Source organism: Schistocerca piceifrons, chromosome 2 (genome assembly GCF_021461385.2).
Source record: "Schistocerca piceifrons isolate TAMUIC-IGC-003096 chromosome 2, iqSchPice1.1, whole genome shotgun sequence".
NCBI lineage: Eukaryota > Metazoa > Arthropoda > Insecta > Orthoptera > Acrididae > Schistocerca > Schistocerca piceifrons.
This window is the reverse complement of record NC_060139.1, coordinates 760,084,538-760,096,619: the sequence shown is the minus strand read 5'-3', so window position 1 is coordinate 760,096,619 and position 12,082 is coordinate 760,084,538.

Sequence of the window (12,082 nt, the reverse complement as noted above, 5' to 3'; positions counted from 1 at the left end):
AGAATGGATCGTGTGTTCGGCCTAGTGCAAGGCTGTTTTAAGTGTATTAGACGCCAATAAGCAGTATTCACAATGTGCTCCACTTTACTCTGTGCCAAATGCGTCCATGTGGTGTCAGCTAACTAGTAGTTTACAGAACAGTTGCTGTGTGGAGTTTAACGAAGTTCTGCAATTTGTCTGCTGGGGTAATAAGACCACCCTAAATATGACTGGTGTGCAAGTAAGTTTGCTGGGCTCTCAAGACCGAGAAAAAAAAATGGTTCAAATGGCTCTGAGCACCATGGAACTTAACATCTGTGGTCATCAGTCCCCTAGGACTTAGAACTACTTAAACCTAACTAACCTAAGGACATTACACACATCCATGCCCGAGGCAGGATTCGAACCTGCGACCGTAGCGGTCACGCGGTTCCAAATTGAAGCGCTTAGAACCGCACGGCCACACCGGCCAGCCTAAACCGAGAAAAGATTAAAAGTTATGCTCTGACTCCATACAATTTTAATTATCTACCTGTAAACTACATGGAGGCTCTTAGCTCTGACTCCAGCAAAGACAATATAAGTACTACACAGAAGTGTTGTGTTACAGCAGGAGAAATTTAGTTCTTAGTCTAGAAGATTGTTCTCCGCAATACACAACAATTCTTAAGAAAAAGAGCCAATGTATCAAACAGGCTGAAACCATTCCCCATTAAAGAAATTACTCGTTTAAATGTAGTTAATGTACTAATTGTAGGTAAAATAAAACTGGAAATGGAGGACCTCGAAGTAAAGAAAATAAAATTGGAGTATATGAAGAAAATTGCCATAAAATAGGAATGTAAGTTGCAATTGGAAAAGGAAGAAGCTATTAGGGATATGCAGACCAGGTTTACATACGGATTCAAACACAGTACATAAAGAAATATGGCTACGAAGAGAGAATACAAAATATTGGCATTTACAGTAAACAGCAATGGAAACTGGGCACGATTTGGAGTACTGTTGGAAATCAATGTAATTAAGCACACGCAAAATGTGTTTATTAAGCTCTATTCCCATTTGGATCGGCTTAAAAAGAATAGTTATATTCTGTCTGTCTATCTGACTGAGGCGAGCTGGATGTTGTCCACCTAGCAACAGAACAGCCATTTGCCGAGTTTAAAACTGATGGATAACTGCGTTTAATGGACACTCGTTTGCAGAAGTTGTAAATGTGCAGCAGAGGAGTTGCCGACGTACACACAGGAAGATGTGCAAAGCTTTAACAATTGCGTCATGGAGAGTATTGGAGGTAACATTATAATTCCCGAATACCCTAGCTTAGAAGAACTGCAGGAAGGACCTGAGTTAATAGTTAAAGCCATAAAACATATACTTTACAGATAGAAAATTAGATATGTCTTAGAATTCGAGAATATACCTTCTCTGTATTTGTCAAGTTACTGGTTGTAGAAAGAAATAGATGATTCAGATGTGGATTTAATTTATAAGCTAAAAATTAAATTGGACTTTATTAAAACTGTACCTAACAAAAATAAGGAAAAACTTGTTTTCCTTGTTAAATGTTTATGCAAAGGTTAAAAAGGTTTTTTACAAAGGTATTTATCTGTCTTATTTGCTAACATGTCTTATTTGCTAACATACCAAAACCCCCCCATGAACCACGGACCTTGCCGTTGGTGGCGAGGCTTGCGTGCCTCAGCGATACAGATAGCCGTACCGTAGGTGCAACCACAACGGAGGGGTATCTGTTGAGAGGCCAGATAAACGCGTGGTTCCTGGAGCGGGGCAGCAGCCTTTTCAGTAGTTGCAGGGGCAACAGTCTGGATGATTGACTGATCTAGCCTTGTAACACTAACCAAAACAGCCTCGCTGTGGTGGTTCTGCGAACGGTTGAAAGCAAGGGGAAACTACAGCCGTTATTTTTCCCGAGGGCATGCAGCTTTACTCTATGGTTAATGATAATGGCGTCCTCTTGGGTAAAATATTCCGGAGGTAAAATAGTCCCCCATTCGGATCTCCGGGCGGGGACTACACAGGAGGACGTCGTTATCAGGAGAAAGAAAACTGGCGTTCTACGGATCGGAGCGTGGAATGGCAGATCCCTTAGCCGGCTCGGTGGTCTAGCGGTTCTAGGCGCTCAGTCCGGAACCGCGTGACTGCTACGGTCGCAGGTTCGAATCCTGCCTCAGGCATGGATGTGTGTGATGTCCTTAGGTTAGCTAGGTTTAAGTAGTTCTAAGTTCTAGGGGACTGATGACCACAGATGTTAAGTCCCATAGTGCTCAGAGCCATTTTTTTGTCAGATCCCTTAATCGGGCAGGTAGGTTAGAAAATTTAAAAAGGGAAATGGATAGGTTAAAGTTAGATATAGTGGGAATTAGTGAAGTTCGGTGGCAGGAGGAACAAGACTTTTGGTCAGGCGAATACAGGGTTATAAATACAAAGTCAAATAGGGGTAATGCAGGAGTAGGTTTAATAATGAATAAAAAAAATAGGAATGCGGGTAAGCTACTACCAACAGCGTAGTGAACGCATTATTGTGGCCAAGATAGACACGACGCCCACGCCTACTACAGTAGTGCAAGTTTATATGCCAACTAGCTCTGCAGATGACGACGAAATTGATGAAATGTATGACGAAATAAAAGAAATTATTCAGATAGTGAAGGGAGCCGAAAATTTAATAGTCATGGGTGACTGGAATTCAGTAGTAGGAAAAGGGAGAGAAGGAAATGAAGTAGGTGAATATGGATTGGGGCTAAGAAATGAAAGAGGAAGCCGCCTGGTAGAATTTTGCGCAGAGCACAACTTAATCATAGCTAACACTTGGTTCAAGAATCATAAAAGAAGGTTGTATACATGGAAGAAGCCTGGAGATACTAAAAGGTATCAGATAGATTATATAATGGTAAGACAGAGATTTAGGAACCAGGTTTTAAATTGTAAGACATTTCCAGGGGCAGATGTAGACTCTGACCACAATCTATTGGTTATGAACTGTAGGTAAAAACTGAAGAAACTGCAAAAAGGTGGTAATTCAAGGAGATGGGACCTGGATAAACTGACTAAACCAGAGGTTGTGCAGAGTTTCAGAGAGAGCGTAAGAGAACAATTGACAGGAATGAGGGAATGAAATATAGTAGAAGAAGAATGGGTAACATTGAGGAATCAAATAGTGAAGGCAGCAGTGGATCAAGTAGCTAAAAAGACGAGGGCTGATAGAAATCCTTGGGTAACAGAAGAGATATTGAATGTAATTGATGAAAGGAAAAAATATAAAAATGCAGTATATGAAGCAGGCAAAAAGGAATACAAACGTCTCAAAAATGAGATCGACAGGAAGTGCAAAATGGCTAAGCAGGGATGGCTAGAGGACAAATGTAAGGATGTAGAGGCTTTTCTCACGAGGGGTAAGATATATATACTGCCTACAGGAAAATTAAAGAGACCTTTGGAGATAAGAGAACCACTTCTATGAACATCAAGAGCTCATATGGAAACCCAGTTCTAAGCAAAGAAGGGAAAGCAGAAAGGTGGAAGGAGTATATAGAGGGTCTATACAAGGGCGATGTACTTGAAGACAATATTATGGAAAGGGAAGAGGATGTAGATAAAGATGAAATGGGAGATATGATACTGCGTGAAAAGTTTGACAGAGCACTGAAAGACCTGAGTCGAAACAAGGCCCCGGAAGTAGACAGCAGTCCATTAGAAGTACTGACGGCCTTGGGAGAGCCAGTCCTGACAAAACTCTACCAACTGGTGAAAAAGATGTATAAGACTGGCGAAATACCCTCAGACTTCAAGAAGAATATAATAATTCCATTCCCAAAGAAAGCAGGTGTTAACAGATGTGAAAATTACCGAACTATCAGTTTAAATAGTCACAGCTGCAAAATACTAACACGAATTCTTTACAGACGAATGGAAAAACTGGTAGAAGCCGACCTCGGCGAAGATCAGTTCGGATTCCGCAGAAATGTTGGAACACGTGAGGCAATATTGACCCTACGACTTATCTTAGAAAATAGATTAAGGAAAGGCAAACCTACAATTCTAGCATTTGTAGACTTAGAGAAAGCTTTTGACAATGTTGACTGGAATACTCACTTTCAAATTCTGAAGGTGGCAGGGGTAAAATGCAGGGAGCGAAAGGCTATTTACAATTTGTATAGAAACCAAATGGCAGTTATAAGAGTTGAGGGACATGAAAGGGAAGCAGTGGTTGGGAAGGGAGTGAGACAGGTTTGTAGCCTCTCCCCGATGTTATTCAATCTGTATATTGAGCAAGCAGTGAAGGAAACAAAAGAAAGGTTCGGAGTAGGTATTAAAATCCACGGAGAAGAAATAAAGACTTTGAGGTTCGCCGATGACATTGTAATTCTGTCAGAGACAGCAAAGGACTTGGAAGAGCAGTTGAACGGAATTCATAGTGTCTTGAAAGGAGGATATGAGATGAACATCAACAAAAGCAAAACGAGGCTAATGGAATGGAGTCGAATTAAGTCGGGTGATGCTGAGGGAATTAGATTAGGAAATGAGACACTTAAAGTAGTAAAGGAGTTTTGCTATTTAGGGAGCAAAATAATTGATGTTGGTCGAAGTAGAGAGGATATAAAATATAGACTGGCAATGGGAAAGAAAGCGCTTCTGAAGAAGAGAAATTTGTTAACATCGAGTATAGATTTAAATGTCAGAAAGTCGTTTGTGAAAGTATTTGTATGGAGTGTAGCCATGTATGGAAGTGAAACATGGACGATAAATAGTTTAGACAAGAAGAGAATAGAAGCCTTCGAAATGTGGTGCTACAGAATAATGCTGAAGATTAGATGGGTAGATCACATAACTAATGAGGAGGTGTTGAATAGGATTGGGGAGAAGAGAAGTTTGTGGCACAACGTGACTAGAAGAATGGATCGGTTGGTAGGACATGTTCTGAGGCATCAAGGGATCACCAATTTAGTATTGGAGGGCAGCGTAGAGGGTAAAAACCTTAGAGGGAGACCAAAAGATGAATACACCAAGAAGATTCAGAAAGATGTAGGTTGCAGTAGGTACTGGGAGATGAAGAAGCTCGCACTGGATAGAGTAGCATGGAGAGCTGCATCAAACCGTTCTCAGGACTGAAGACCACAACAACAACCAAAAATCCGATGACATTTCGTACGTCCAATGGTTTATGTGCATATATTCCGGATGTGAGAGTGGGTGCATGGATGACCTTGAAAAGTAGTTGGAACTAGATACTTGAAAGCGTGGCAACTCCCTTTTCTTACCTATATGAATAAACTCCCGCCAAAAAATAAAAGATAGCTCCTTACACCGTAGCGATTTCTTTTTCGCGCCAGCTTGTAGATGAGGGGTAGAGTTTCAGTGCTCTGCCGCTAGTTTTGACTGGTATTGTGAAATTTATTCCAAGCATGATAACCGGGGTTGTTTGGCACAGTTAATTTTTGAAGTGTATTGCGATTTTAGGCAGTCCTTGTGTAGCATTATACATATAGTTACGTAATTAGGACAAATCTGTATGATCAATTACGTAATTAGGGCCGATCTTTACTTCAGTTTGCCGGCCGCGGTGGTCTAGCGGTTCTAGGCGCTCAGTCCGGAGCCGCGCGACTGCTACGGTCGCAGGTTCGAATCCTGCCTCGGGCATGGATGTGTGTGATGTCCTTAGGTTAGTTAGGTTTAAGTAGTTCTAAGTTCTAGGGGACTGATGACCATAGATGTTAAGTCCCATAGTGCTCAGAGCCATTTGAACCATTTTTACTTCAGTTTCAAGACCAAAATAAATAAAATACACTAAGCCAGCCTACCTCTCATGCATCTGGGCAGTTTCCAAGTGTTAGGGGGCGCACTTGGTCTTTCCATCGAGAAGGACAAGAGTTCGAGTCCCGGAAAGAGCACCGCTATTTTTAATTTCCTGCCGGTCCCCGATTGGGAGGTGGGGAGGGACGTCAGCACAGCCCTGGGGAAAAGAAATTCCGTCAAAAATTCGAAATCCCCGTATGTAGGTGGTGGAAGGGGAGGGTCGGGGAGGGTGGAGGGCGCGGGGACCCTCGAGCTGTGTGAGGAAAACATATTACATCATCTGGGCGAGGGTGAGGGAGGGGGGGGGGGGGTTGAGGTTGGCCGTGGTTGGCGGTAATTAACTGATAATTTAATTAGTTTGCATATCAGTTTGACAACCCAGCATCTCCCTACTATTGGTATCAGTCGTCACGTGAACATTCTCACATCCGTAGAGGAGGTTCTGGACGTCCACACAGCACAGACTCACGCCAGGATCGCCGTATTGTAAGGCAGCAGTGGCAGATAATACAGCTCTCACATCACAGATAAGAGTGCTTGTAAGCCCAGACGGGTTGACACGAACTGCTGTGAAACTGTTATTAGCAGTGGAAGTATGGGCATGCACATCTCTAGCCACTCACCCACTCACGCCACAGAATCGACGTGCACGGATCGACTGGTTCCGTCAGAGGACCACTTGAAAGGTAGAATGGCGCACCATAGTCCTCAACGAAGAAAGCAGATTCATCTGCAGGCAAGTAATGACCCTTTGTGTGTACGATCTAGTCCTAGTGGGTGCTGTGCATTTGTCTACGACACACTGGCCCCAACCCATGTCTTATGGTCTGTGGTGCAATGAGCTACAGCTCTCGTTCACCTATGGTGTTTCTGGAGGAGACGGTAACAAGTTCTCGATACATGCAGAGTGTTGTTAAACCCATTTTGCCGTTCTTGCAAACAGGAATGTGATGTGCTCTAACAGGATAATGCTCGTCCACACATTTCTCGTGAAACTGGACGTGCTCTGGGAGACGTGCAGCAACTTCCATGATCAGCACGATCCCCGGATCGAGCACGTGTAGGATGTGATGGAACGAGGAGTGACTCGTGCGACTCGTCAACCAACACCTCTTACAGAACTACGTGAACAGGTCGAGCAGGCGTGGCATAACATATCCCAGGACTGTATTCGCCATTTGTACGATCCACTGGATGCCAGAGTCAGAGCCTGAATTGCCAACCGTGGAGGTTAATATGACTCTAAGCACTATGGGACTTCACATCTGAGGTCATCAGTCCCCTAGACGTAGAACTAATTAAACCTAACTAACCTAAGGACATCACACACATCCATGCCCGAGGCAGGATTCGAACCTGCGACCGTAGCAGCAGCGCGGTTCCAGACTGAAGCGTCTAGAACTGCTCTGTCATAGCGGCCGGCCACCCGTGGAGGCCACCCCACGTATAATATGGGTGTTTCAGCATGGGTCGATACCTAGTGTTTCAAAACAGCTTGTGCTATTCGTCTGTAATGTAATCTTTTCATATCCTCCATATGGACTGTTGCAACAATAGTTCTTCAATGAACACCTAAACCTCTAAAAGGGTCTACTAATTTTTTTTTCCGGCGGTGTGTTATTTATATATATGCACTGAGACTAGCCGAGGACACGTGGACGCGCGACCCAGATGTGCAGACTGTGGCAGACACATGCAGGAGAGGAGCAGACTCCATTTCGCAAGCCGCTTTACCGGGATGTGGGCGTGGGGTAATCTTAGTTCGATGTGAACCCGCGGCCCGGCAAACAGTGGCGACTGCCGCACACGAATACGTCTGGCCCGGCCTGGATGCGGAACACGGGCGCAAATCCTGCGGGAAAACACGCTCTGTTTGCCGTCGCAATGGAGCCCGCTGCCGGATAATCCCCGCCCTGCCCTGCAGTGCGGAGAATCAACATGATGCGCACCTGTCCGCCGATTCTTCAGTCCGCTCCATGCCCCACCACTGCGGGCGCTCGCACCTAACTAACGTGAAAGTCAAGCTGTGCCCACAGTGCCTTTTTACGGGTCATCCAGCCAATCTGATCTCTATTTTCAATGTTTCATTACAATATTTTCGTCACGTTCAAGTTTAAATCATTGCTACATGCCAGGAATGGTACGGGTGGGGGGGGGGGGGAGGGATAAATTACAGAAACACCGTGAGAAAGTCATAATTGAACACAAATTCAGATGCTGGCAGGTTTGTGCCGCTTTATTTGGCCAAGAACGGCGCAGTGCAGTGTCCTCAATACTTTGGAAGTATCAGTAGTGGACTGTCATTACTGTGTGGATGTGAGTACATTATGTCGGAGCCAAGTGAAATCGAAAGTGCAAAAATTGATGCTCGAATGGTGGATGCTTCCGTAACCAAGGCAACAGGTGTATTGGGTGTTTCAGCGTGTGGAAGATTTACACCGCATACAGCGATAGCTACAGAACATCATCCGATAAGTAATAACGCGAAGAAAAATGTGTGTTGATCGACCGTAACGGACGGACACTGAAGACGATTGACGCGAAAAATAAAAGGACGACATCTACAAAAGACACTGCAGCACTGAATGTCACTCTCGCATAGCCTGTCAGCACCAAAACAAACGAAGGGCCTCCAGAAGTAAGGAATTACAGGGAGAGCTTGAATTCCAAAATCTCTGATCAGCGATGCAGTTGTCCGTTGCAGTGGAACGTGATGCCGAAGCCATAAACCTGTGCTATGGGCGATGCAAGAAATTGTTTGGTCGGATGAGTCTTGTATCTCATGTTTCCAGTGAGGATTCGGTGATGATTTGGGCAGCCATATCGTGCATTTCCGCGACCCTCGTGGTTATTCTGCAAGTCACACTACTGGCAACGACTACGTAGCCATTTTAGCTGATCAGGTACATCAATTGGTACAACTCTTTGTTCCCCAGTTGTCACCTTGTGTTCCAAGACGAAGGGCGCGTATTTACACAGCTTGCATGGCGCAGGACTGGTGTTGTGAGGACGAGGCCACTACAGTCACCGTATCTCAATAATCATTGAGCCATCACTGTCAACTTTTGAGAGAAGCTTGCGTTTTCTGTTTCCGCCATCAACATCCTTACCTGAATTTGCCACTCTTTTGCAGGAAGAATGGTATACAGAACCTGTATTTATCCATTCCGAGAAAATCGGAAGCCCGATTTAACGCCAGCGATTTTCCTAAATTTTATTAGGCGTAGTAATGTGTTTTTGGTGGTTTCTTCCCCTGTAGTCGTGTAGTCAACTTGGGAATGGGGGAGAGGTGTGTTGTCTGTTGGCCGCATTCAGAGAGCCACAAGCTATCCTCGGAACGGGCTCCCAGCTGGTTAGGACGTGTTTCCTGCCAACACTTTTCTGGTCTTCAACTCTGTAATAATCAACTTACATAACTAAAGCAACATCTCTCGGTCTCACTGTGACAATCTGACGTCTATCAAACCAACTGTACTCCAAACGAGGAATAAACTTCCATTTTGTTCATACAAATCTACATACTACGGGTTAGTGCCTTTAAATATGTCCACATCCAACAGTACATCTTGAAGGGCTATGACAAATCATTTCCCTGTCTCTTCCACTGATTCTTATATTACTCCATTTTCAAATTCGAGTCTGCTATTTCAGTCTAGCACTTTATCGCTAAATATCTCTGAATGCTCACTGATGTTCGCCCCATAGATGACAGTCTACAAACTGACTGTGTATCTACTGTCATTACGCAAATGGTAAGGTGAAATAATTATTCCACAGAATATGTTAAGGTAGCAGATGTGGAAACAGGTCGGCTAAAACAGAAGAGATTTAAAACACGGGTATGCACCCCTACCCTTACTTTTTGTTTTTACACCGATGATATAAAGCTCAACGTGGCAGAAGGAGATGGAGAGGACAGTGAGAAGCTAATGAATGGCCTTTGCTAGTAACCAAATGCTCTGAGACAATAAAGGAGGTGATAAGCAGCGGTTGGATGCATGGACAGAGTTGGCTTGCCTGTATGGTATGTTGTTAATTGACAAGAGGGTAAGATCATCATCCTGATAAGGAAGAGAAAGAGGACTACCCCAGAACTCTTGCCAGCAGGGAAATAGCCGAAGAAATGTGACGACTCTTCGAAAAGTAGTGAAAACACCTGTAAGAAATGATGAAGACGTCAGTGAGAGAGAGCAGCAACCATAAACATTTCTGAGAATTATCACAAACTTGTCGTCGTACACAGCTCCCACTGAAAACCAATGGAATAATTTACCCATTTACTATGTGTCTATCCTGACATACGCTTCTGGAACCTGGACAGCGTAGATTAAGGCATGCGACATGAAGTTTTACAGTATCAAAGTGAGAATAACTTGAATGGACTGAATAAGAAATGAAGACTTAAGAGAAATGGCAGATGAAGTACCCGTGTAGAAACGGATAGAAAGCAAGGCTGTATGGTACGGACATGTAATGAGAGTGATGTTTGATAGAATACCAAGAAAGATGCATGAATCGACGCTCCAACCCAAAACCAAGACGAGGAGTAAGTGAAGCTTGACTGAAAGGTGTGCAAGAGTATTCGTAGGAAAAGAGCAGATTGTAAGACGGTAGTGGGCGAGTGTATATGGGAGGTAGAGGAAAATTGAGAGGCTTATGTGCAAAGCAGACGCAAGCAGTGGCTAGAAAATGTTCCAGATGATGATAACGTCCATATGCTACACGGTCAGCACTGGGGAAACCTTTCCAGTGTTTTGTACAACACTAAAAATATGCTATATGTCTCGTCCGAGTTTACATATTTTCGTATTAGCAAATGTTTCGATTCTTTTTTTTTAACCTAGTGGGGAGGACGAGATGAAGGAGGAGTGAAATTCTTGCCTATATTGTGGAACGGTATACTGACATTTAAATGAGCAGCAGGAGTCGTCCGGATTTCCGCCCAAGATGTATTCTATTCACGTCAATCAAGGGTTCAGCGTCCTCGTCCGAATAACAGCAGATGAATTCGTTTTCCATACCTTGCGTTGTTTTATGTTTGCGGGAAGAGTGCAGACGTCACAGGGACGCCTGCCTTAGAGGGGAGTAGTAACCGGAAGATGTGGCAGGACCGATGGGACGGGAGGCTACTGAAGCAAAAGCTAATAATTTTGTTACATTACAGCATTCCATAAAATTGAAATTTCTCCAGTTAGTTACGTCTGGCACATTTGGAAGTTGAACACCCCTCTCAGTCTGCAGTTTGTGTTATTTAAGTTCATATTTGCTTCATTCTTCCGACTACCATTTTGTAAAACGAGAGAAGTATTACTACAAATAAACAATGCAGTCAATAAGTCAACTACGATCATACAGTCGGTCTTTCAAAGTCTTTGTTGAATCATTAGGTGTCAGTTTACGTATAATCTTACAGCTAAATAGCACTGCTCACGGAGAAATCAACGAATTCGCAACTTCTGCATTGCTGTGCGCTTCCACTGGGTATTTCGAACATTACTCAGGTTTTATAACCTGTGCTAAAGAGAAGTAACAGACACTACGTAGAAAACAAGAGCTTAAGTTTTGCGCGAAAGCTTTTGAAAGAATTCTCAATTATAGAAATAATGGCAGATATACCAATTCTCACACAGCCCCTAAGCAGCCACTTCTTCCTCTACTTAATTTCATCTAAGATGGCTCATAAAGTTATTATAACATGCATATGACTAAACACGGGACAGCATGTAGATTACTCGTAGTTAATAGTGTGGACGTACAGCGACTGTAACTGTTTCGCAGTGGTATGTGCGAATCGAATGGCTAAAATCAGGTAAACCGTAAAGAAATCTTAATTTCATCCTTTAAAATGCAGGCTTATCTCCAAAATGAGCTTGCTTCCCTACAAGCCACTTTTGTTATTTTTCAATATATTTATATTACCCATCTGAATATGATTTTTCTGTCTTTATGCACGCATGCACGCACGTACGTTCGACCATGTGTGCCGAAAAGAAACTGTCCCTTTCAAGCTTTCGCCAGAAAAGCTGTGATTGGCTGCTGCATGAAAGAAATCCACTAGACGTTAGTGTCATCTTGCCGAGTATCAACCATAGTTTGACTCATATGTGCATCTTTGGACATTTAGTAATGTCTAACAACTACTGCTCTCGAGCAACCCTAATTTCCAGTTCCCATTAAATGACGTTTCTAATGATTTTATCTTGTAATGCTGTTCACAATCATCCTCTGGCTTCACATAGTTGGCAATGCTTATCTTGGTAGCGCGGTGTGAATGACACCATGGAAA